At 43.2% G+C, this 20,501-nt stretch overlaps 1 protein-coding gene across 2 annotated transcripts in view; it reads right to left on the reverse strand.

Moving 5' to 3' along the window:
* The window catches only part of PRDM1 (PR/SET domain 1), a 102,611-nt gene extending 90,213 nt beyond the window's left edge, over nucleotides 1-12,398 (reverse strand). The window contains exons 1-4 of one of the 2 annotated variants that reach the window (XM_030043273.2): nucleotides 12,046-12,398; nucleotides 11,849-11,942; nucleotides 11,313-11,322; nucleotides 11,055-11,093 (exon numbers count right to left, since the gene is read on the reverse strand). The gene's annotated coding sequence lies outside the window, so the exon portion shown is untranslated. The remainder of the gene's footprint in view (nucleotides 1-11,054; nucleotides 11,094-11,312; nucleotides 11,323-11,848; nucleotides 11,943-12,045) is intronic. The other variant, XM_030043283.2, reaches the window with a different exon arrangement.
* Between the last annotated feature and the right edge of the window lie 8,103 nt (nucleotides 12,399-20,501).

The raw sequence follows: 20,501 nt of genomic DNA on the forward strand, positions 1-20,501 counted from the left end.
TCAAGAGACAAAAACTTAAGCAATTGGCAGGGCAAGGTATGTTAATCAGACTTTTGTTGGTTTTTTTAAGTTATGCATGCCATACACTCAGGTTTTGGGGTTTTGGTTTTTTTTCAACACTTCAGCTGATGACCAAAATAAGAAAATAAATTTAATAAAAGATTTATCAATCCCAATTCCAGACTCAGATCCGACTTTAGTTCTTCAGCCTTGTTTTAGGAAAAAAAAAAAAAAAAAACCAAAAACAGGGAAGATAATAAATTCTGATATTTAAAAGGCAAAAACATAAGCAGAAAGTGTTTTATCTTCTTCAGCAAGCTAAACAGCAACAAACTCATTTTCTCCCATTGGCTGATCACCTTAAGTATGAAGTACAGTGAGTGGCATTTCCTCCAGAAAAAAATATTTACGTAAATACTGCAAATAGACTCCTTGCCTCAGCCAAAAATGCCTGCTATGGTATTGCCAAGTCTTTTGCAGAAAGCAGGAATTAGAGAGGCATAGAGCTGGACAGATTGCACCCTTGTTCCTTGGGTTTAAGTTAAAGTGGTATAGTTTCCTAAATTTGGAAATTGTTACGCCGATACATGATCTCCAAACATAAAGAAAAAAAATATGACAATACAGACCAGCTCTCAGTCACTGGCAACCACAAGGATTTTGATAACATTTAAAACAAACACCACCAGCCCCAGGCCCTTTAACAGGGATGCATAAAATATCCCTAGCTTTTGTCTTGCTCTCTCATGTGTACAGACGTGTGCTAAAACAATGAAAAGGCTTTCCTGCTTAGAAATAATGTGTAATAACCACAGTGCTAGGAAAGAACTGCATTTTTACAACACTTTCAAGGTAACTAAACTGTGTTGGTGCTAGGACCGTGCTACCATTGCCCCGTGCCCAGGCTGTCTGCTCCTACCGTAACTTTGCTGCTGGCAGTGGAGCACGTCCACTCCCGTGAAAAGCCAGTTCGGGGAGATAACCCTGCAGAAAGCTACTTGATTTTCTGTGGTTTAGTCCGCAGGCTGAGTAGTGGTGGCTCGTACAGGATCACCTGTGAGCCAGCTCTAGAGCGAGGGAGAAGGCAGGAACTGGAAGGAGAGAGCGAGCTTAAACTGTTGTGGACCTGCACCTTTTGGAACAATGCCACTTTGGCCAAATGACCAAAGATGGACTAGGGCTAAATCTGAAGGGCTGCAGTAGGGTCCAGTAGATAAACATGTCACCATCCCTGCGCATAGCCAACGTTAACAGTGGGAAAATCAAATAGGTTAGCATCTGAAGGCAAACATCCTTCAGACCAAAACTCCAGGAAGCGATCTTTAAGGTAACTAGCTCCTACCACCTAGCTTTGAAATACATATAGCAGCAGCACCTTCAAGTCAAGTCACTATTTCGTAGCTTGCCAACGCAAAAAAATAGAGGGCTGACACAGCAAGCACACAGTACCACCGGCTGACAAGCAACCACGCTGCTGCTTTCCGAAGCAGCAGTGGGCAAGCGAAGGAGAGAGAAGCTGGGCTGAAGGCTTCACTGCGAGGGAGTTACAACAGTCCAGCCTCGTGATCGTAGCAGCACGTGCTGCTGTTGTACCACAGCTGCCATAGGCAACAGCAAGGCTGGTAACCCTTTTTTGTGCTGATGGCTGAATAGACCTTCTAAGCAAAATTAGCAGGCCACGAATTAACACCCCTTTTAGTGCCTGCCAACAGAAAGCAAAAATAAAATAAAACCATGTGGCCAAGGATTGTGTGAAATGGTGTCACAGGCCTTACTGAATATTTTCCCCACCCTTCGACTGGGAGAACACACTGTGAAAACTGTGCAATTAAAGCAAACATTTGCAAATTATACCCAGCTTGTGATTTTCTGTGGAATAAATCTGGATAAATCAAAATGAGAACTTGATCTGACTCTGTATCTTGGAAAGACTATCTTAAATCAAACTGTCCCAACAACAGTCTTTATCGCCTAGTAAGATACTGATTTCCCAGGCCTGAGTACAGTTAGCAAACAATGTGCCCCAGGAATTCATCCAGAGCAAACTGGAGCTGCAGAGCCCACAGGGAAAGAGAAAAATGTGTATTATCAAAATGCTAATAACTTTCCACAACATGAAAAAAGATTGCAAGAGGTCTTACGCACACTAAGCATGTACAGCAAGCTAAGTTCTTGATGACCACGGTTACCCAACACCCCAGCTTACTACTACTTACCAAACGTGCCCCAAAATCAGACACATGAGTAGTTTCCCTTAGGCCATGTCTACACTCAGATTTCCATGTAAAATTCTCACAGTGCTGCTGCTGGCTTCGTTGAGCCAATGGAAAATTCTTCCTGAAATTCCCTGTTGCTGACAAAGCCGCCGCACTGAAGCAACATGATAAATTACATCACAAGCTGCCAAGACCGTCTATCATGATCAAAATGTTAATGCAACAGAAGCAGAAAACCACAGAAGACTCTGGTGAGGACAGTGTTGACTCTCATGTAAAACACCTCTGTCATACAGAAATCAAGTCGGATGTGTTACGGAAGCAAGCAGAAATTTAGCAGTAAAAGTCTTTCTCCCTTAATAAATAAAAAAAGCTAGTATTTCTGATTTAAGCAAATTCAGTTAAAGAAGATGAGAATTACTGCCAGGTGTAGTAGCATACATTATTATGACATAAATATGTACCAGCACAAATCCCACATAACCTACATAAAAAGAAAGCAAGCACAGTTCTACTTATTCTGCATATCTAAAATTAAATCTAAATCTTTTTTCTTTTTCTTTTAACTGTGCTTAACAATAGAGGAAGATTTAACAGGTGTCATTGTTTCTCCCAGGTGTAATCATCTTTTTCATTTGCCCCTGTGAGAAAAGAAAAGCCATTTAATGAGCAGGCTGAAAGTGATGATTAATTAAACAACTTCCAGGGCCTGAGGGATTCTCCTCCATTTGGGATACATTTCCTTTAGCTGTAAGCAAGCTGGAAGGCAAGAGCCAGACTCCTCCTCACTTTTTTGTTTTAGCTGGCATGTAGTTGTAAAGGGTCGAAGATGCTTAAGCTGCTATGTTGTTTGTAAAGGCTTGAAGCTGTTTCTCAGCTTACTTGTCAGCCTTTCTGGCATCAGTCATCCAGGAGTAACACTCACTGCCTCAAAACACAATGGGGTTTTTTAAGTGTTTGTGACAATATCCCAGCACCGTCCAATGCAAGATTGGGTATCGGTTTTGATATTTAGGCAGCAGCACTTGCTGATAGTATTTCTCCTTTTAATCACCGAGACCTGAATATGCTGCTTTTTGAAGTGAATATCCATATGCACTAAGGGAACCCCTGAAAGTAAGTCACCTCATCGAAGCAGGCTCATGACTGATTTTCTAGTGAAAACTTGCAAACAACGAGCAAGACAACAGGTCAGAGTTGGTAAGACATGTGGCCCCTTTCCCTTTTTCTTACTACAACAATACCTAGGGGACCTTTGATCTGAATGTCAGCAGTGAAAATACACAAACAGATAGCCTCTTATTATATACTCACAGGTGTACATTCCTAAAACTGTTACATTCCATTACTTTCAGCTGTGCTGGAAAACAATACCTTCAGAAGTTGACCCCTTCTCTCCTCTGATCGCACCGGTATCCAAATACAAATCATCACAGCAAGCACGGTATTCTAAACACCGGCAACGATCATGCCAACAAATTCAAGCAGCACATGTAAGGACAGGGCGAAAGTGCTGGCTGACGTTTGTCTGTATTAGTTACACTGTGCAACCGCCTTGCAACTCGCAGGGAAAGGGTGCTTCTCATGCTCAGCAGGAACACTTCTGGGCCAGGCAGCTGGAGTTTTGATGCTGAAAAGGCTGGATTTAAGGCTAACTCGACTCGATTTTGCCAGTGCAGCAAGAATCAGAAATCTTGTTGAAATAGATAGAGCCCCTGTGGATGTTCAGATCACTACCCATAACAGCATGCAACAAATCATTTGTTTGGACTGGGGCTATTGAATGCAAAAGCACATCCCATTCTCGTAGAAATAATGTTCCTACTTTTTAAAAATCAGTCTCCAGCTTTGGCAGCTTAACATAGGAGGCAGTGCTCTTCTGTTAAAAATAAGCCAGTATACTTCAGTAACTGGAAAGGAGGAAAAAACCGTGAGGAATTTTTCCATTTTTCTCTCCAATTGTTCTGCACGGTGTTTATCAGCAGGCTGGTACTGCATCTCCTTTTGTTAGAAAATTAAAAGTTGAACTGCAAGCATAAAAGCCACCATGAACCATGCAATAACCTTCAGGCATTTTAAGAGCAGCAGAGGTTAGAAGGGCAGCTCCTGACTCTAAACAGCACCTATTGTTGCTCTTTCTTCTTGAATAACAAAAGCAGAGCTGAAAGCTATTTACCTGGTTTTACCTCAGTCAGATCTCATTTCCCCCTTTATTTTCAGCAGATGATCTTATCAAATAGTGTCATTTCTAACAATTGCTTTGATCAGATTATGTATTGTTTTTTATTTTGTTAGTAAGTTCTATAATAGCATACAAAGTCACAGCAGAAGAGCACTTAGAAGACTTTAGGATTCTGTCAGTGCGTATTTAAATTAAGGGTAACTATTTTTAAACTTATAGGTTAATATGCTTTCATTTGGAAATCATGAGGGCCAACTTACAGTACAAGGCTCTGATCTTGCAATCACTCCCACGCGAACAACTTTGTCTGCACCATCCCATGTGTTCCCCTCCCGCTGCAATCAGATTCATATAACTGGACACTTAACTTGCACAAACACTACTGCAGAGCAAGGGTGGAAGGATAAAACTCCCCATCCGCCAAACTTTTGGGTGTGCTGCTATTCAATGTAGCATGTCCAATATATTACTCAAATTGTTTATAATGCAGAAGCAAAAAAAAAGTTTGATTTCAAAACAAAAATCTTACATGAGTAGGCATCATGCAGAGTTTTTGTGACTGGCTGGGAGTGATCTGTAGTTAATATATAAAATCCTCTGAGATCTTGCCTTAAAAAAATCCTTGCTACAAACAAAAGCAATCCACAACATATGATTTCTTCTACTGTTCTACAATATGTGTAAAACTTTAAAAGAAAAAAATATTTTGGGGGTGTTTTTCTCCATAGGAACAAAGTTCACACAAAAGCAATCATTTCTAGCTTTACTGATCTTCACTTAAAAAAATTTCTTTTTTTTACTTTCTCTAAATCACTTCCCAACATCCAGCTCTTGTCTTTTGTACATTTCTGCAATTTCATTAAAAAGGTAACAAAAAAAAAATTACTTGAAAATATTTAACACAAATCATTCTCTAATTCATAAGCTGCTGTTACAATCTTATGGAACTGAACAGAGAAATTATTTTATTTTAGCTATAAATTAAATGCCAGTTTAGTATATGCAACCCTAAAAATACCATTAGACATAGCAATCTACAATGCAAGTTTATGGCATTTGATTCTTCATCATTAGCTGGAGTTTGTAAATACCATACAGAAGTTTAAGAAAACCATTAAAAACAGTGAAATAAGAGGACTTCCCTCTCCTATGAAAGCATCTTATAAATTTGTATTTTTAGGAAATTCTTGGATAAAAATCTAGAAGTTCAATTTTCCTTACGATAACACGCTATCTATGAAATCTGACTTCATTGAATCTTACATCAGCAGGACCAGGCTCTTAAGTCGGTATTATATTAGATCGTCAGCCGCTATAAACTGTCATAACTCAGCTGGAGCTGATGTCCCACCAGGACTAATTTAAGACCTGCAAAGTGTTTCTGACAATAAAATAAGATACAAAAAAAGACTGAAAGCATGTCTTCTTGCACAAGCTGGAAGTATATTGAAGAGACACACATTTTTGGAAATGGCTAACTCTTATAGCCTTAGTCGAGTTCAGAGTTTTGTTCGAATATTTTCACTTTCTGCAAAGACTGTATCACCGATAGAAAATAAAAATCAAGACAGGCTCTGAAACTTGCTTTACTTTTTTGGCATCAACTCTTGCCCTTTTGCAGCCCCATTTCCATCCAAAGTTTTTCCTAACTACAAACAAAAAGGAAATCGACATCTGAGTGCCTGTAAGCACTAAAATTATTGCATATATTATTGGTTTTCTACGTATCTTTTTTGAGTCACTTGAAATGTTGTAATTACATATATTTCCTGCTTTAATAAAATGTTGGTGAAAGGCTTAGTTACTACGGTCCTTTATAGCTCTGGAAGAACTGGCAAGCTGGAAAGTAACTTTCCAGTCAGTTCAAAGGAAATGGAGTATGCTCATTTCCACTTGCAGAATCCACTATTTATCAGGCTCTACAGACATTTCTATGTGACCTTCTGCAGTACAGCATCTGGGCACAATATTTTCATCTTATTACTTTTTTTTCACTGAAGATACTATTAGTTTATAAAGCTCAGGAAAAACTGGGTACAGTGTGAGAAGACGTTTGAGCAAAAATGTATGATTAGGCAGTTAATCACATTCTCGTTATAGCTGCTCTGTGTGTGTGTGTATTAGGATTTATGATTTCTCCATTGCTTCCAAATCTGAACTCACACATGCACACTCACAAGTATCCCATCTTTCTTCAAAACCAGCAATTTTGGGCAATCATCTAATGAACTTGATTACTTGTCTGCATTAGTTAACAAAGCAAGTTTTGTTAAAAATATTTATGCTAAAATTCTAAAAATGGCGTTATACTTCAGTAGGAAAGAACAAGACTTAGCCTGAACTTTTGAAAATGAGTGGGTCTCTACTCAAACACAGTTTTCCCATCTCTAACAAGTTAACTAACACTGCCTTCAAAAATGTTTATTAGAGGCTTGGAAGATAAAGAAAAATCATTTATTTCTCCTCTTTACTACCCAAATATCATTTGAATCTTCCCACCACACAAGATGTACACACTCAGCATTTTCAATTACTTCACATGGATGATGCAGTTTAGTAACTAAAACATGAAGACACTTGGCAGACACAATAAAATTATTCTGGGAAATAGATGTGGGGGGCAACGTTTCTGAACTTCACATGACACAAATTGCTAATAAGAGGGTTACTAACAACAGCATTTATGAACCTTTAATCACAAATACAGTATGATCAGGAAGCTATTTACAATACACCTGCATCTGGCAAGCTAAACAAGACGGGAGTGTTTCTGAATATAATGACACTCCTTTTCAGGTGTGATTTTGAGGAGGACAGCTACCTTCACAGGCTTGAAGGGGAGACTAGAGCATGTATCACTAATAAAGCATACATGCAAAAGAAAAGCCACCAAAAGCTTAAAGGAGGAGGAAAGTAAGGAAACGTTATCCCATCTTCATTCCACACTTCTGGAATGTGGGCAGATCATAATAAAAGTTTAAGTGGCAAGAAGATTAAAGGAAAACTGTTAAAGCCAAAAAGGACGCTCACATCATCTAGTGTAAGTCAGCCGTGTCTCTACAGACTTCAGTGGAGATACACTGATTTACGCCAGTTGATGTTTTGGCCCGACAGCTTCACAGAAGATACTATCGATTAAATGTGTGCTCTATTTCGATTAAAAGCTTCTCTCGCCGTCAGAGCACATCTTGCCCCAGCTGGAAGCCACTCTGGCATTTTTCTTTTTGCTAGAAAGTACCCTATAGGCAAATTCCAAAATTATAATAATAAAAAAAGTCTACATAAATTGTCAACTACTGTTTGTTATTATTTATCATTTTTTGGCGCACACAGACATGCCAGGCACTTTACAGAAAATACTTCGAAGACAATTCCCTGCCCTGCAGAGCTTAAAAGACAAGGGCTATTCCATTCTGCAAACACAGGGCACTGCTTTACCAAAAATTATTCCAATTACTTCAGTGGCATTCCTCACAGTAGTAAGATTGTGCTTATTACACATGCTAGCAATTTCAGGTCCTAAGTCATGAACATGGCAAACAAGGGAAAATAAAAGACAAAGATATTTCAGAGAGAAATGGTTCAGACGCACTGCATCTGTAAATCTTTCTGAACCTGAACATTTTCTGTGCATTTAACGTGCCCAGTTTTCACCAAAAAAAACCCCGAGTCTTCAAGGCCTTATCTTTCAAAACATCATTATGCAAGTATATGATGCTTAGCATGTGGTTTCTAATGTGATACATTGCTCATGAAGAGATCCTTAACATTGGTTTTAATAAGGAGGAGGAATTGGGAAAGGTGGCAACAATTCTTGAAGAGTAACACCCATATGGTTTCAAGCACAGCCACCCAGTCCTGCACAGAGCAGCACAACTGCAAACCCTGACAAGCCTCCTGCCCAGACTCCAAAGCAAAAAGAAAAGTAGAACACGAGGCCAACTGTGAAACTGAAAGAGCTATCAGGTTCGGGGAGGGCTGCAGGGAAAAAAACCTCATAAATTACAAGGCTTAACAACGAAGATCACTTTTAACTTCACATCCTGAGTATCAGAAAGCCACTATCATAATTTCAGAGCATCCAAAAAGGAGTGACCTATCAACTATCAAAAAACGTTTCTAGAAATACTGTGCCTTCACATCATCGAGTATCTTTCCAAATGTTACTTTGAACCAACAAATATTTAGTTTTAATGAATGGGCAGATCCATACTGTCAAGGAATGACTGAAATTAACATATCTAATATATAGTGAATATATACAAAAGGCACATTCCCTTCTTTGCCCCATTCTCTGGGCCATAGGAGTTTCACAATAAGATTTCAGTACTATCCCAGATTGGGTCTTTCACTTTTACAAAAGCTAATACTTAAATAACTTTTGCTGTGGCTATAATATGATTCGTGACAGAGTAAAAAAAAAAAAAAAATCTGTCAGACTTCTTCATTTGTACAAGGCTTTAAGGAAAGTAATTGATGATTTTTATTATTTATCTATTGTTACTTTTAAGACATAGGTGGAATCTAGTTAGATTTCACTAGTCTCAAAGGAGTGAATTTTGCAAACAAAGCAACAAGAAGTCAAACCTGTGATATCAGAGAATCTGCATTCACGTATTAATTTTCAAAAATACAATCTTGGCCAGTAAGAAGAGCATTTCCAAACTTACCAGTTAAGCACACAGCACTGTATTTCAATCACAGCCACAAGACATGAAACACATTATTATTAAGCGCTTCAGCAAGCTCTTAACAGCTGCTGAGAACATGAGCATTTCTATGGCTTCTGGCAAGATTTAGCAGGTTTGGAAATCAGGAAGATGAGAACTAGCAAAGATATTTTTAGGACCAAATCTCTCAAAAAATAAAAATCACAATCTAAGCAATCATACACGCAATTTGCAGTTAAACTGTCAATTGTACTACTCTGCCTCTTCTTCTGTAGTTTCATATTATGTCGTTATCTTTTAATTCTACAAGGGGAAGTCAGTATGAGTACTAGAGGTACTCAAAAAACTTTAAAACTCCCACTGTGAAACAGCCTACTGTTTGCCGGTGTGCGTACTTCTGAAATTATATTAGCTGCTTTTTAAAGGTTACCTATTTCAAATTGAAATTGATGGAACAATCATTTTCACTTCCATCCAAAATGCTTTACAGGAATTACAGAGTGGTTTAATTTGTTAGACATATTAATACTGGCTTACCTACTTTATGTAAAATTATTTCCTCTTTTGAAGTGTTTGATAAGGATTCATTTGAAGGATGCAGTGTCCCACAAATTTATTACTACAGAAAAACTTAAGAAAATCACTTTGCTAGCAGTAGAATCCATGGGAACACTTTAGCATTAGAAATTCTTTCAGATAATCTAATTGGCTCTTATTTGCCTAAATAAATCAGATATTTAGAGGAGAGAGGTATTTTTTGCAAATGGTTATAGTTCATCTGGAATTAGCATTTAATATTTATCAATTAGAGCAAAACAGAGTTCATATGAACAGGAGAGCTAGGACTCGAGTTAATTTGTCATCCACGATTACCACCTGGAAGTTCACTGAGTTTATTAAAGACAACTACTGTGTGATAAGGACAGTTGAGACACTATTAACCATGTCATTTAAACTGCTTGAGTTGGCATCGTGCCCAAGTCCTTCAGATCAGCATATCAACACACTTGTTGCGGGCAGGGACTCATTTAAAGGGGGGAAGAGGAACTCCCTCAGAACTGAGTGTGCTGTACAGATTTCCACAGTAATTCATGAGAATAAGCAGTATTACTCGGTCTTTGTCTTTTTGATTCCTAGACAAGAGAATGACAAAATACTGACGATCAAGTGAAAGACTCTGTCCTTCCTAAGAAAAAAATAATGGGAAAGCATTTTTACAATATTCATTTGAAATTACTTGAATTTGCATTTACTGGAACAGCATATTTTGCTTGTAAGTGCAATGCTGACAAACTAACAAAGACAGCCCCCCCAGTCACTTGCTCTGCCAAACTTTATGATCCTGTATCTCTCCCACCCTTGCCTCTTCCCCAAGATCTCCTGCTTTCACTTCATTAAGCCTCTAGGAAGGAGAAAAGTTCTGGTGGCTGGACACAGTTTATTTTCAGAAGCAGTAAGAGTAATTTTATTTCACTTCAGACAAGAATCGTGCCACAAAGTAACATAACAACACATTTGGGAAGCTGCAATTAAGAAGGTACAAAGATTTCCCTCCCCCGCCCCCCCGCCAATTCATACTGAAATTAATACTAACATCTTTGTTGGAAACAACCTACATGTTAAGTTAGGCATATTACTTCCACATGTAGAAAACAGTCGGAACAGAAACTTTTTCATTGTACTCTTCATCTCCTGTTTTCCTAAGCTATGTCCTGATTAAGAAAAGAAAGGGTATCCCTTTTTTGGAAGGGAGGAATTCATCAGCTTAACAAGCATCTTGGTACGCAAAAGCAGCTTATCTGTTTGCTAAAAAATGCTGTACTTCCCAATATGCACACCATGGCCAGCAACAGCTCAGCATTCTCCTATTTATCACTTCCCAGCACGAGTGTGCTGGCACTGTGGGCCTGAGCAGTAGGCAAATACTCAGGTACGCCCAGTACGTGGCCCCGGAGAATGTAAATGTTGGGGAAAAGGCTCTCTTACCTTCCACAAATCGTCCTCTGGCGTCTTCAAGTGAACGATCTGGAAACACAAAACCAAAACCCCCTAAAGTAACAGCACAACCCGCAGCCAGTGCTGCTGCTTTCCCGTCCGTCCCCCCCACTCCCCCACACCCTCCAGACCACTTTCCCACCGCTTGCACTACAAACAGCAATTTTCCCGTGGCATTTATTTTTTTACTGGTGAGCCATAAAATCGCCTGGTTGTCCAATTAATGCGAGCATCATCGTTTTCATTTACCTTTCACCATCTCCAGGGAAGGAAAGCAGAGGGGGGAAAACAGAAAAGCAAATGCATAAAAAGAAGCTTCAGAAACACAAGTTTCAACTCATTTACGATCCCAGATAAAGGTTAATAGTTAAACTCCTTCCTCTCCCTCCCACCCTCACAATTATTGATGCCCTTCAAGAAATGAAATGTTTTTTGTTCTCGTTTACCAGAGGCTAGACAAACTGTCAACATCTCCACTTTATTTACGGGTTGAGCAAGAGCAGTTCCTCAAACATCAACATTTTTTACGTTAATCCTGGAGAGAATCCACTTCTCTAAAACTACAAAATTTGCCAACTTCTGTAGTATTTATTTTTAACGAACGAGAGTGAGAGCCGTGAGCTATCCTCCCTGCCCTCAGAGGAGAGGAAGGGGGAAAGCGCAGCTCCACTCTCCCAACTTTAAAGCCCTTTTCGCCTCCTTCCCACACCACTCAGCCCCTGGTCACTCTCCACGCCACCACCCTCTCCCACCCCCCAAAAATCTCTCCCCTCCCGATCCCCCACCTGCTCCACGTCCAGTGGGATTTCAAGGGAGGAAACAAAATCTGCCAAGTGGTTCCTTTCGGGCGATTTCTTCAACCCGTCTGGAGGTTTAAACCTGAAAAACAAACACCTCTATTGAATGCAAACTAAGCTTTGGGGGTTGCCGAGTTAATTCCTCGGCAGACAGCTACTCTCAGTGTCTGGTTACACAAACATACCTACAGACAGGTTGGAGGGGAGTCCCTCAGAAACCAAAAGGGGGAGAGAAAAAAAAAAAAGTCAAAATAGGCACAAAAGTTGGGGGGGGGGGGGGCGGCAGCGGGGTGGGCAGGCTGGAGAGAGGGATGATACGCAGCCGGAGACAGGTTTAATACGGGGAAGGGACGGGGAAAGTTAAAGCAAGGGGCAATCCGGGAAGGGGCTGGGATCCCAGAGGTCTCAACCGGGGACGGGGGGAAGGGAGGGGGGTGTCCTTTTGGGTGGCGGTGATAACAAGTTTTTATACACGGCCTAAATAAAACAAAGGAAGGAAGAAACCCGGCCGGCCGCGGCGGCGCGGGTGAGGAGCGGGCTGCTCCGGGGGCGGGGGGCGGCGGCCGGCATCGGGTGTCACTGCGTACAGCCGCCCCGCTCCGCGCCCTCCCCGCCGCGGCCGAGGCTGCCCCCCGCACCGGCACCTCGCCCGCCCCGCACCCGGTGCAAGCAGCGGCTGCCCTGCCTCCTCTGCCTCTGCCTCGCCTCGCCCTGCCTGCCCCCCGCCCGCCCCCTCGCCGCCGCCCCGCTTACCTGCCGCTGCCCCCGGGCGCCGCGGGCCGGCCGCGCCCGCCGGCCGCCGGCCCCTCGCCTCATCGCGCCGGGCACAAAAGGGCGGCGGGGCAGGGCCGCGCCGGGAGCCCCGGGAAGAGCGGCGATAAGAGTAACGGTGAGAGCAGTGACAGCCGCGGCGGCGGCGAGGAAGGAGGAGGAAAATTACGAATAATAATGAAAAGGAAAAAACAAGAGGGAGACGACCACCCTAATAAGCCGCCGTGACCATGCCGGGGAGGCGAGTCCCTCCTCCCGGGGGCAGCGCTGCGGGGCGCGCTCCTGCCCTGCCCTGCCTGAGGGGGACGCGGCGGAGGGGAGGGGAGAGGAGAGGAGGGAGGGGAGGGGGAGCCGCCCGCCCTGCCCTGCCCTGCCCTGCCCCGCCGCCCTGACCGGCCTCCCGCGCCGCCGCCGCCTCCGGGGACGGCCGCGAGTGCGGCCGCGGAGGGAGACGCCGGCGGTGCGGGGCCGCGGGGAGGGGAGGCGCGGGGCCGCTCGGCGCTCCTGCCGCGGCGGGCGGGGAGGGGGGCACCGCAGCCGTTAGAAATCATACCCCACACACGCACCCCCCCCCCCCCGCCTCCCGTTAATCGCCCTCCGCAGCCCCGTGCGGCCGGGCTGCTTCCCGGCTGTCACATGGCTCCTGCCGTCAACCCCAAAGGGTTTCGGGAGTCGCTTCACTTTCACTTTGGCCCCGCCAAGGGGCTCCCGGGGGGGGCCGCGGCGCCTGACAGGAGCCCCCGCAGAGAGGGACTCACCCGCTGCCCCGCTCCGGGGGGGGCCCGAGGGGCAGAGCGGCGGCCTCCCACCCCTCGTCAGGGCGCGGGGCCGCGCAGGGGCAGCGGCCTCCCCTCAGGCCCGGCAGGGTGCGGGGACGCCCCTGGGCCCGCTGCGGGGGCGGCGGCGGTAACGGCACTGCTCGCCCAGCGCTGTCAGCCCTTCTCTCGCTCTTAAGAAGGAAAAAAAAAGGAGAATAATAAAAAGATAAGCGGGTCCGTGGGACCTCCGGGGTGGAGAAGCGCAGGTCACGCTGCAGCGGAGGAGTGTGACGGGGGCACCAGTGGGAGCGGGGTGTCTCAGAGCCGTGGGCAGCGATGCTTGCCCCGGCTTCTGGTGGGACTGATCTCACGTACGTCCCGTCCCCCCTCGACCTGCTTGATCCCTTCAGTCAGTTTGCCTACAGGGGTGGGTGAAAATCCCACGGGAGAGCCAGCGCCATGCCTTGCGCAGGGCAGGCCGCCTCAGGCGATGCCCAGCGTCCGGCACTGGGGCCTGGCGGTGCCTCCGCGGGGCCTCTCCCCGCATCCCACCAAAACGCTCTGCGCCCTCACCCACGGGCACGGACTGCTGGGGTCCAGCAGGATACCCCACTGACAACAAGTCCAGCATCCCATGTTTACGCCAGGGACGGATCTAGCCCAGCGTTGTGGGTTTTTGAGCTCGGAATAAACGCTTCCAGGGTGGGAGGTGTACTCAGTACAAGTGTATCAAATGCCATGGCCTCCCTGCTTCAATTTGAAGGAGCAATTAAATAGGAAAAGGGAGTTACGACTTCTGTCTTCCTCTCTTTTACTGTAGGCACCCCACTCTCATGCACATAGCCCTCCTCATGAAGAATGAGATTTTCCATGAGCGCCTCTGGTCTAAACGTTGGTACCATTCAAAATGGAGGGGAGTGAGCCCAAAAAGAGCAGTAGCCTTCTCCAGAGGGGCTCTCCACGTGCCTCCTCTGAAACCCCCATCACCTGCACGGCGCCTGTGGGCACGTGGTCATTAACCACATAACGGAGCTGGTGGCTACCAACAGTTCCCAGAAGACACGGCAACACTTACTTCACTAATTGTGGCTTCACATGCTCTGTGCAGAGACAACATTGTGCTGAGTGAGTCAACTGGCATTACGTCCTTGTTAATGCTTTTATGTAAGCTCTTTCACTCTGGCCTTCTCTCAACAGTCATCAAACACTGCGCAACACGCGTTCATTGCCTTTAATGAGCTGGCCTGTAACCACCTTCATCCAAGCCCTCATCCCAAGCAGAGCAGCAATCCCTCAGGTTTCGTCAAAGCTCGGCTGGTGCTGGTGCCAACCATCAGGCTGTGCACACTGTGAAGCACTAGCACACATGCCGATGTTTGGTTGCTCATGCTCATGCTTGGTTCCTCCGCACCTCAGCTTGCTCTCCCAAAATGTCTGGCGTGTTTTACTCAGCATGAACAAGAAAAACATAATTACAGTGGGTTTTGTTTGGGGGTTTTTATTTTCAAAGCGCAGTTAGATAAAAGATAACCACCCAAAATATACATTCCAGTGACAACAAACAAAGTTCCAGCACCACACATTTTAGTATTCTGTCCTGAGTTTTCTGTTTCTGAACTACAACCATTAGCCTTGAGATTCACTGTTAAATGGCACAAAAATGGCCGTGACATTTATGTTGTTTGTGTTTTCTCCTTTTTTTAGTGTTTATCATGAGGCAACGAGAAGCACTGATAAATCAGACTGTGAACAAATGCTCTCTTGAAAACCATCCAGTGCATGGCCTGTTATTCTGAGTATTTGCTAACTTTCAGAATTAAATTGCCATTTGAGACTATTCCATATTCCATAATATTAATTATCTTTCCTTAATTTTCCCTTCAATTACAAGGCCAAATTTGACCCCTTTTATCCATGTTTTTTTCTGCTAGAAACCCCCCCAAAATCAAGCGCACTGGACAGCAAGCTACTAACTAGCAAAATAGGGCAGAATCTGTCCCCAATTATATACTTCCCTCTTCGCATCCCCTCTCCAGTGACAGCATGCTCACTACCCAGGAACAATGGCCTGAAGTTAAGAAAGAAAACATTTTACAATAAGTGAAATACAGGGAAACAATAGCCTAATTTACCAAATAAGAATAGTGAGATATCATCCCTGAAAAGAGTTGAGAGCAATCCAGATAAGAGAGAGTGAAGAGATGATCAGGCAGTCATTCAGGCCTATCTTCTGATGCTGCCCAAAGATTAAATCTGTCCTAACAAAACAGAGCAAGGGCCTGGAATAATGTTATCTTCCTTCTCTTCCCCCTGCCCCCCCTTCCCCACCCCTGCTGCATTTTTATCAAGCTCTATTACCTTCGGATGCTTGGAAAACAAAAGGAAAGGGTGGAAAATACAGAAAGTGAGAGGAAGGAACTTTACTTTTTCTTTTTTAGTTTAAAAAGAAGCACGAACCTATTTATTTGTTATCACACTTTGATCACAGGGCATTTTAATTTAAATATTTGCAATTAAAAGAGCATCAGTTCTACTTACAAAAGGCTAGAATTAAAGGAATATCAAGTTAAGTGTCCATCAAGTGTCCATGATGTTTTAAGTAAATTGGGGGGCTTTGTTTGTTGGCTTTTTTAACATCAGAAAAAGTGGTCTCAAACAAGTGAAACACATTTTTAAATCAACTGACTAGAAGGCTTTTCATCCTCAAAATTACAGGGAGGAGTGCTGCTTAGCAGAAAAACATTTTAATGATCAATAGCAGAATAATCTGAGGCAACCAAGCCTGCGTTTGCATGTCAAGGTACACAGGGAAGGCACGCCGGGGTGCTGAGCAGTGAAGGGAGGGATGAGCGAACTCAAAGCTGTCCCTTTATGTAGTTTTCACAATATTCTAATTTACCAACGTTTATAAGTGAAAAACGAGAAGGAAGGATAAGTTCAAACGTATACCTGGCACCTATTTTTGCTTCCAAATGCTTGCAAACTCTGCTAGTGATTTAAGTAGTTCTGAGGTTATTTATGATAATGGTATGCATGAGTCTAAATGGCATCCTGTTCTGAAGAAAAGAGCTGACGGAAAAGTGCTTTAGGGCAGTCTACACCCTTTTTTGTCCTTTGGCCATGAAGACAACCGATATGGACAAAATGTGACAAAAATGTGGTGCTTGTGTGAGGTGGGCTGGCCAGATTAAATACAGTGTGGAAAGGTGGTCTTCCTATGGGAATTAGAGAAGAGCTTTCTGTTCCTGAACTAGACAGACTTCCTATAACCTTGGGCCGGACATTGTGCCTTACTTTTTCTGTACAAGGTAAATAATATTTCTCTGCAAAGCAGTCCACCCTGTCCCAGCAACTGTAAGTATCGTTGCTTTCAGGTTTGTAACATGCTTCAGCAATCCCACATAGAAGGTGCTTGGTCCAAAGTGGCAAGGAGTCTAGTTAAGACATTTCCTTCCCTCTGAAATTTCAGTTACTGGTATTGAAGCTCCATCTGTACTGAGGGAGAAATTACTGTATTAGAGTCCTGGAAATTTTCTGCTTATTTTCTTTCTAATCTTCAAACAGCTTGAATTTACTGAAGGTATTTTCTTTCAGGGTACAACCCCCCTACTCTTTTCCCCTTTCCTAGAATAGGTGGGTGTTTGGAAGGGCAAAGAAGTAGTGTTGCAGGTCTGTAAGGGTAGTTGATGAGTGTCAGTGGTTGTTCTTGGGTTTATTAAATTTGAGATTTTTTTTTTTTTAATTTGTTAAGTCCCTGTGTTTGTCCAGGGTGCTTAGAACACCGGATATGCAGGCACTATCTGATAGTCTGCAAGCTGCCCAGATGTGTTAAATTAAAGTTATTCTTATTAAAAGTTAAGGAACAAAAATAAGAGTGGAAATTTTCTCTTTGTAGTTTTAAAGAAATTTTACATTGCATGCTTGTACTCTTTTCTAGTTCCACTAAAAACAAATCTAAGTCCCAAAATTAGAACACAAATATAAAGATTTCCTGTAGCAATTACTTGAATTGGAAGGGAAAGTCAAACTGACTCTGCCACATGTGAAGAACCAGACAAACGGTCACAATTCTTATTTTGAATAGGTTGAGGAGGAAACAGTTTATACATTACACATTATTATTTAGACAGTGGGTAATGTTTTCAAAAGCTCCCAAGTCCCATCTTCAAAAATCTGGACACTTAATATTTTTCTGACAGTCAATGAGACATTCCAATTCACATAGGTGCTCTAAGAAAGTGGAGAAAAGGAAGGAACATTATTGATTTGTTCTACTTAATATTTTAGTATCATATTCGGTACTTCTATTCTGTGAATTCAGTTCCAGACTTGGTGCTAGCAAGCAGGACTAAAAGCTGTCCAAGAAAGAAAGCTGCTCCAGGAGAGATGTAAAAACATGGGAATGGTCATACTAGCTCAGTCCAAGGTGTATCCAGTATTCAACCTCAGATTATGGCTGCTAGTGGCTACTTCAGAGGAAGCTGCAAAAACCACCAAAAAAAGCATTTCTAGATTAATCATGTTTCTTCCTACATTCTGTTACTTAGACTTAGAGATGAAGATTTGCATCGCTTCTAAATGTGATAATACAAAAATATTATCTTCATTAGGAGTATAACTCTGATTATCCATATATATTTTTTCTTTTAATTCCGTCAAGACCTTGCTTTTAATGGCATCTGATGACAGTCCGTTCCACAAGTTAACTATGCCTTGTACAGAAAATTCCTAAGATCTCCTTTCCATTTCCTCTTGTCTTGTTTATGTATTACTCATACAAGTCATGAGGGTGGCCAAGAAGTTCCTAATCTACCTTATATTACACCCATTATATTTTACACATCTGTGTTATTCATCTTACCCTCTGATTATCCCATACTCCCCAAAGCAGCCATGGTCTTTTCAAATATCAGTGTTGTCTGTATCACTGACAATTCGTGGTGTTTTTCCCTGAGCCATTTTATTTCTGCTCTTTTCTTTTTGAGATCCTATTCCTGGCAGGGGCATCCCGCTGATCTACATGATGACAAAGCTTATGTAAATCTTTCTCCCACGCCTGCCTCCCCTTTCCTTTGCTATCCAATATTTAATTAGCTTCCTTTACTGTTGCTGCCCTTTGACCAGAGGTTTTCACTGTGTTATCCACAGTGATGTCCGGATTTCCATCCTGAGTCACTACAGCAAATTGAGAGGCAAATCAGTGAACGTGTTTTTCAAATCTCATGTCTGCTGTTCAACATTTGCCAAGCTGTTACCCATTCTCGTGGCTGCCTTGGGCCTCTCTGAAATTCCTCTCAGTCTGTCAAGCATTTGGCCAAAGTAACCACTTGCGCCATTTAAGATGGATACTACTCACTTGCACTTAGCCTCCTTTCGTCTGCGAGACTGTGGGCAGGCTGGCGTTACTCAACTGAGTTTAGGCAAGAAAGTGAAGGAGAGCTTCGAAGCCTGGGCCATCTTTGTGTCAAAGGGCCAAACTTTCATCTCCTGATTACTTCTTCCTCGTTAAACGGAGGTCCCTCGGGAAACGGTGCCTCCTCTGTGGAATGGCATTGTAGAAGCAGTTGCATTTGCAGCCTTTTGTGCAGTTTGTTTGAATCCTGCTTATCATGAGCTAGACCATGGAACTTGGAAACAATATTTTTTTCAGCAGAGAGCACACTGAAGTGGGGTGTTTTACTTGTTCCAAAATGTCCTTAAATATCAGAGATACTAGAAGCGATTAAGCAACTCTTTTCCCCTTCTCTGTTTGGATATATCTGCTACAGGCACAGGAGAGACCCCCTTCCCTGTGGATTAGTGTTAAAGTGAGAGACATTGTTAAAAGGCTAATAAAAAGTCAAGGAGCCATAAATAATAAGTGATTTTTAAGTAAATATGGGTTTTTTTCCAAAGGAATGCTCAGCTGTTAGTGTTACGTTTGACAGCTTGTAAAAAGGTGAGTTTTCACTGAAGAGCAAGAACAGGTCGAAGAGAGACAAAGGTATGTTCTGAGATAAAGAAATCAAGAGGTATCTGCTCCACAGATTGAAGGTGTTGCATTACTCTGTGCAATGTCCAGAGAGGGAGAAGTCTGCACAGCAAAATGGCCATAAAATACATTTTTGCAAAGAAGACAGGAAACGTTTCTGTCCAATAAAAAAAAAAAAAAGAAAGAAAGAAAGAAAAAAAAAGCAGTCCCTCTGGTGCAGTTTTCCCATCTGTTGAAACAAAGTGAGACGGCTATCTCCCCACCTCCCAAACTACGTATCTCAAAACCAGCACTGCGCCTTGTGGCAGCAGTTTCAGACCCAGAGTGCCGTGGGTGCGGGAAGCGCTGCCAGCCCTGCCTGTGCTGGGACGGCTATGGCACCTTCTCGGGCAGCTTAACCAGGACAGGGCAATCAAATAGACCAGCGCCAGGCTTGCTATAACATCATGGCTCGTTTAAGTATGTAACTCAAAGGTCACTGCGTTAGCTCTGAGAAAAAACACTTGCTGTCTCATTCTTCCCTCAGGGTTTATTGCCAGCATGATTATATTTTCAGGAGTGACAGGGAGGCCCTGATCTATAAATCTAAGGGAGATAGAGAGAGAGCTGATTATCAGACACCTCCTTCCCCACTCCAAAGTCAATAACCTCAGCATCTTGCAAGGTTACTTTCTGGAGGAAAACAATCTCTCAGCCAGGCTCTGCCTGTTTACGTCTGCTGAATCGCAGTCTGTCTTCCCGATAGCTGGGGAATCAATAGCTTGCCAACCATCCCAGAGCCCCAACAACCCAATCTTTTTCTTACTGGTGAGAAAGAGGCTCTGGTCCTCGCTGGATGAGGTGGACTGGGTTTGAAAGGGGTGATTTAGGAGGAAAGTAAGTGCTTGCTTGAAGGAAGATGGCTGTTCCCCAATCCCAAAATCCAGCTTGTATATCTCTCCCCCTGCAAGCACGGGGCCCCTTGTCTTTGAACCCCCTGAAATAATTCCGCGGTGTTTTAATGACCAGGAAGCCACTAGAGGCTATGCAAAATGTTACATTTAGGGTAATCCAAGGAAGACATCAGCAGCCTCCCGGAATCTCCTTTCCACCCCCGGGGTAAGTTTATTGTTAGAAGGTTACCGTTGCCTTACCCCGGAGG

Source organism: Aquila chrysaetos, chromosome 2 (genome assembly GCF_900496995.4).
Source record: "Aquila chrysaetos chrysaetos chromosome 2, bAquChr1.4, whole genome shotgun sequence".
NCBI lineage: Eukaryota > Metazoa > Chordata > Aves > Accipitriformes > Accipitridae > Aquila > Aquila chrysaetos.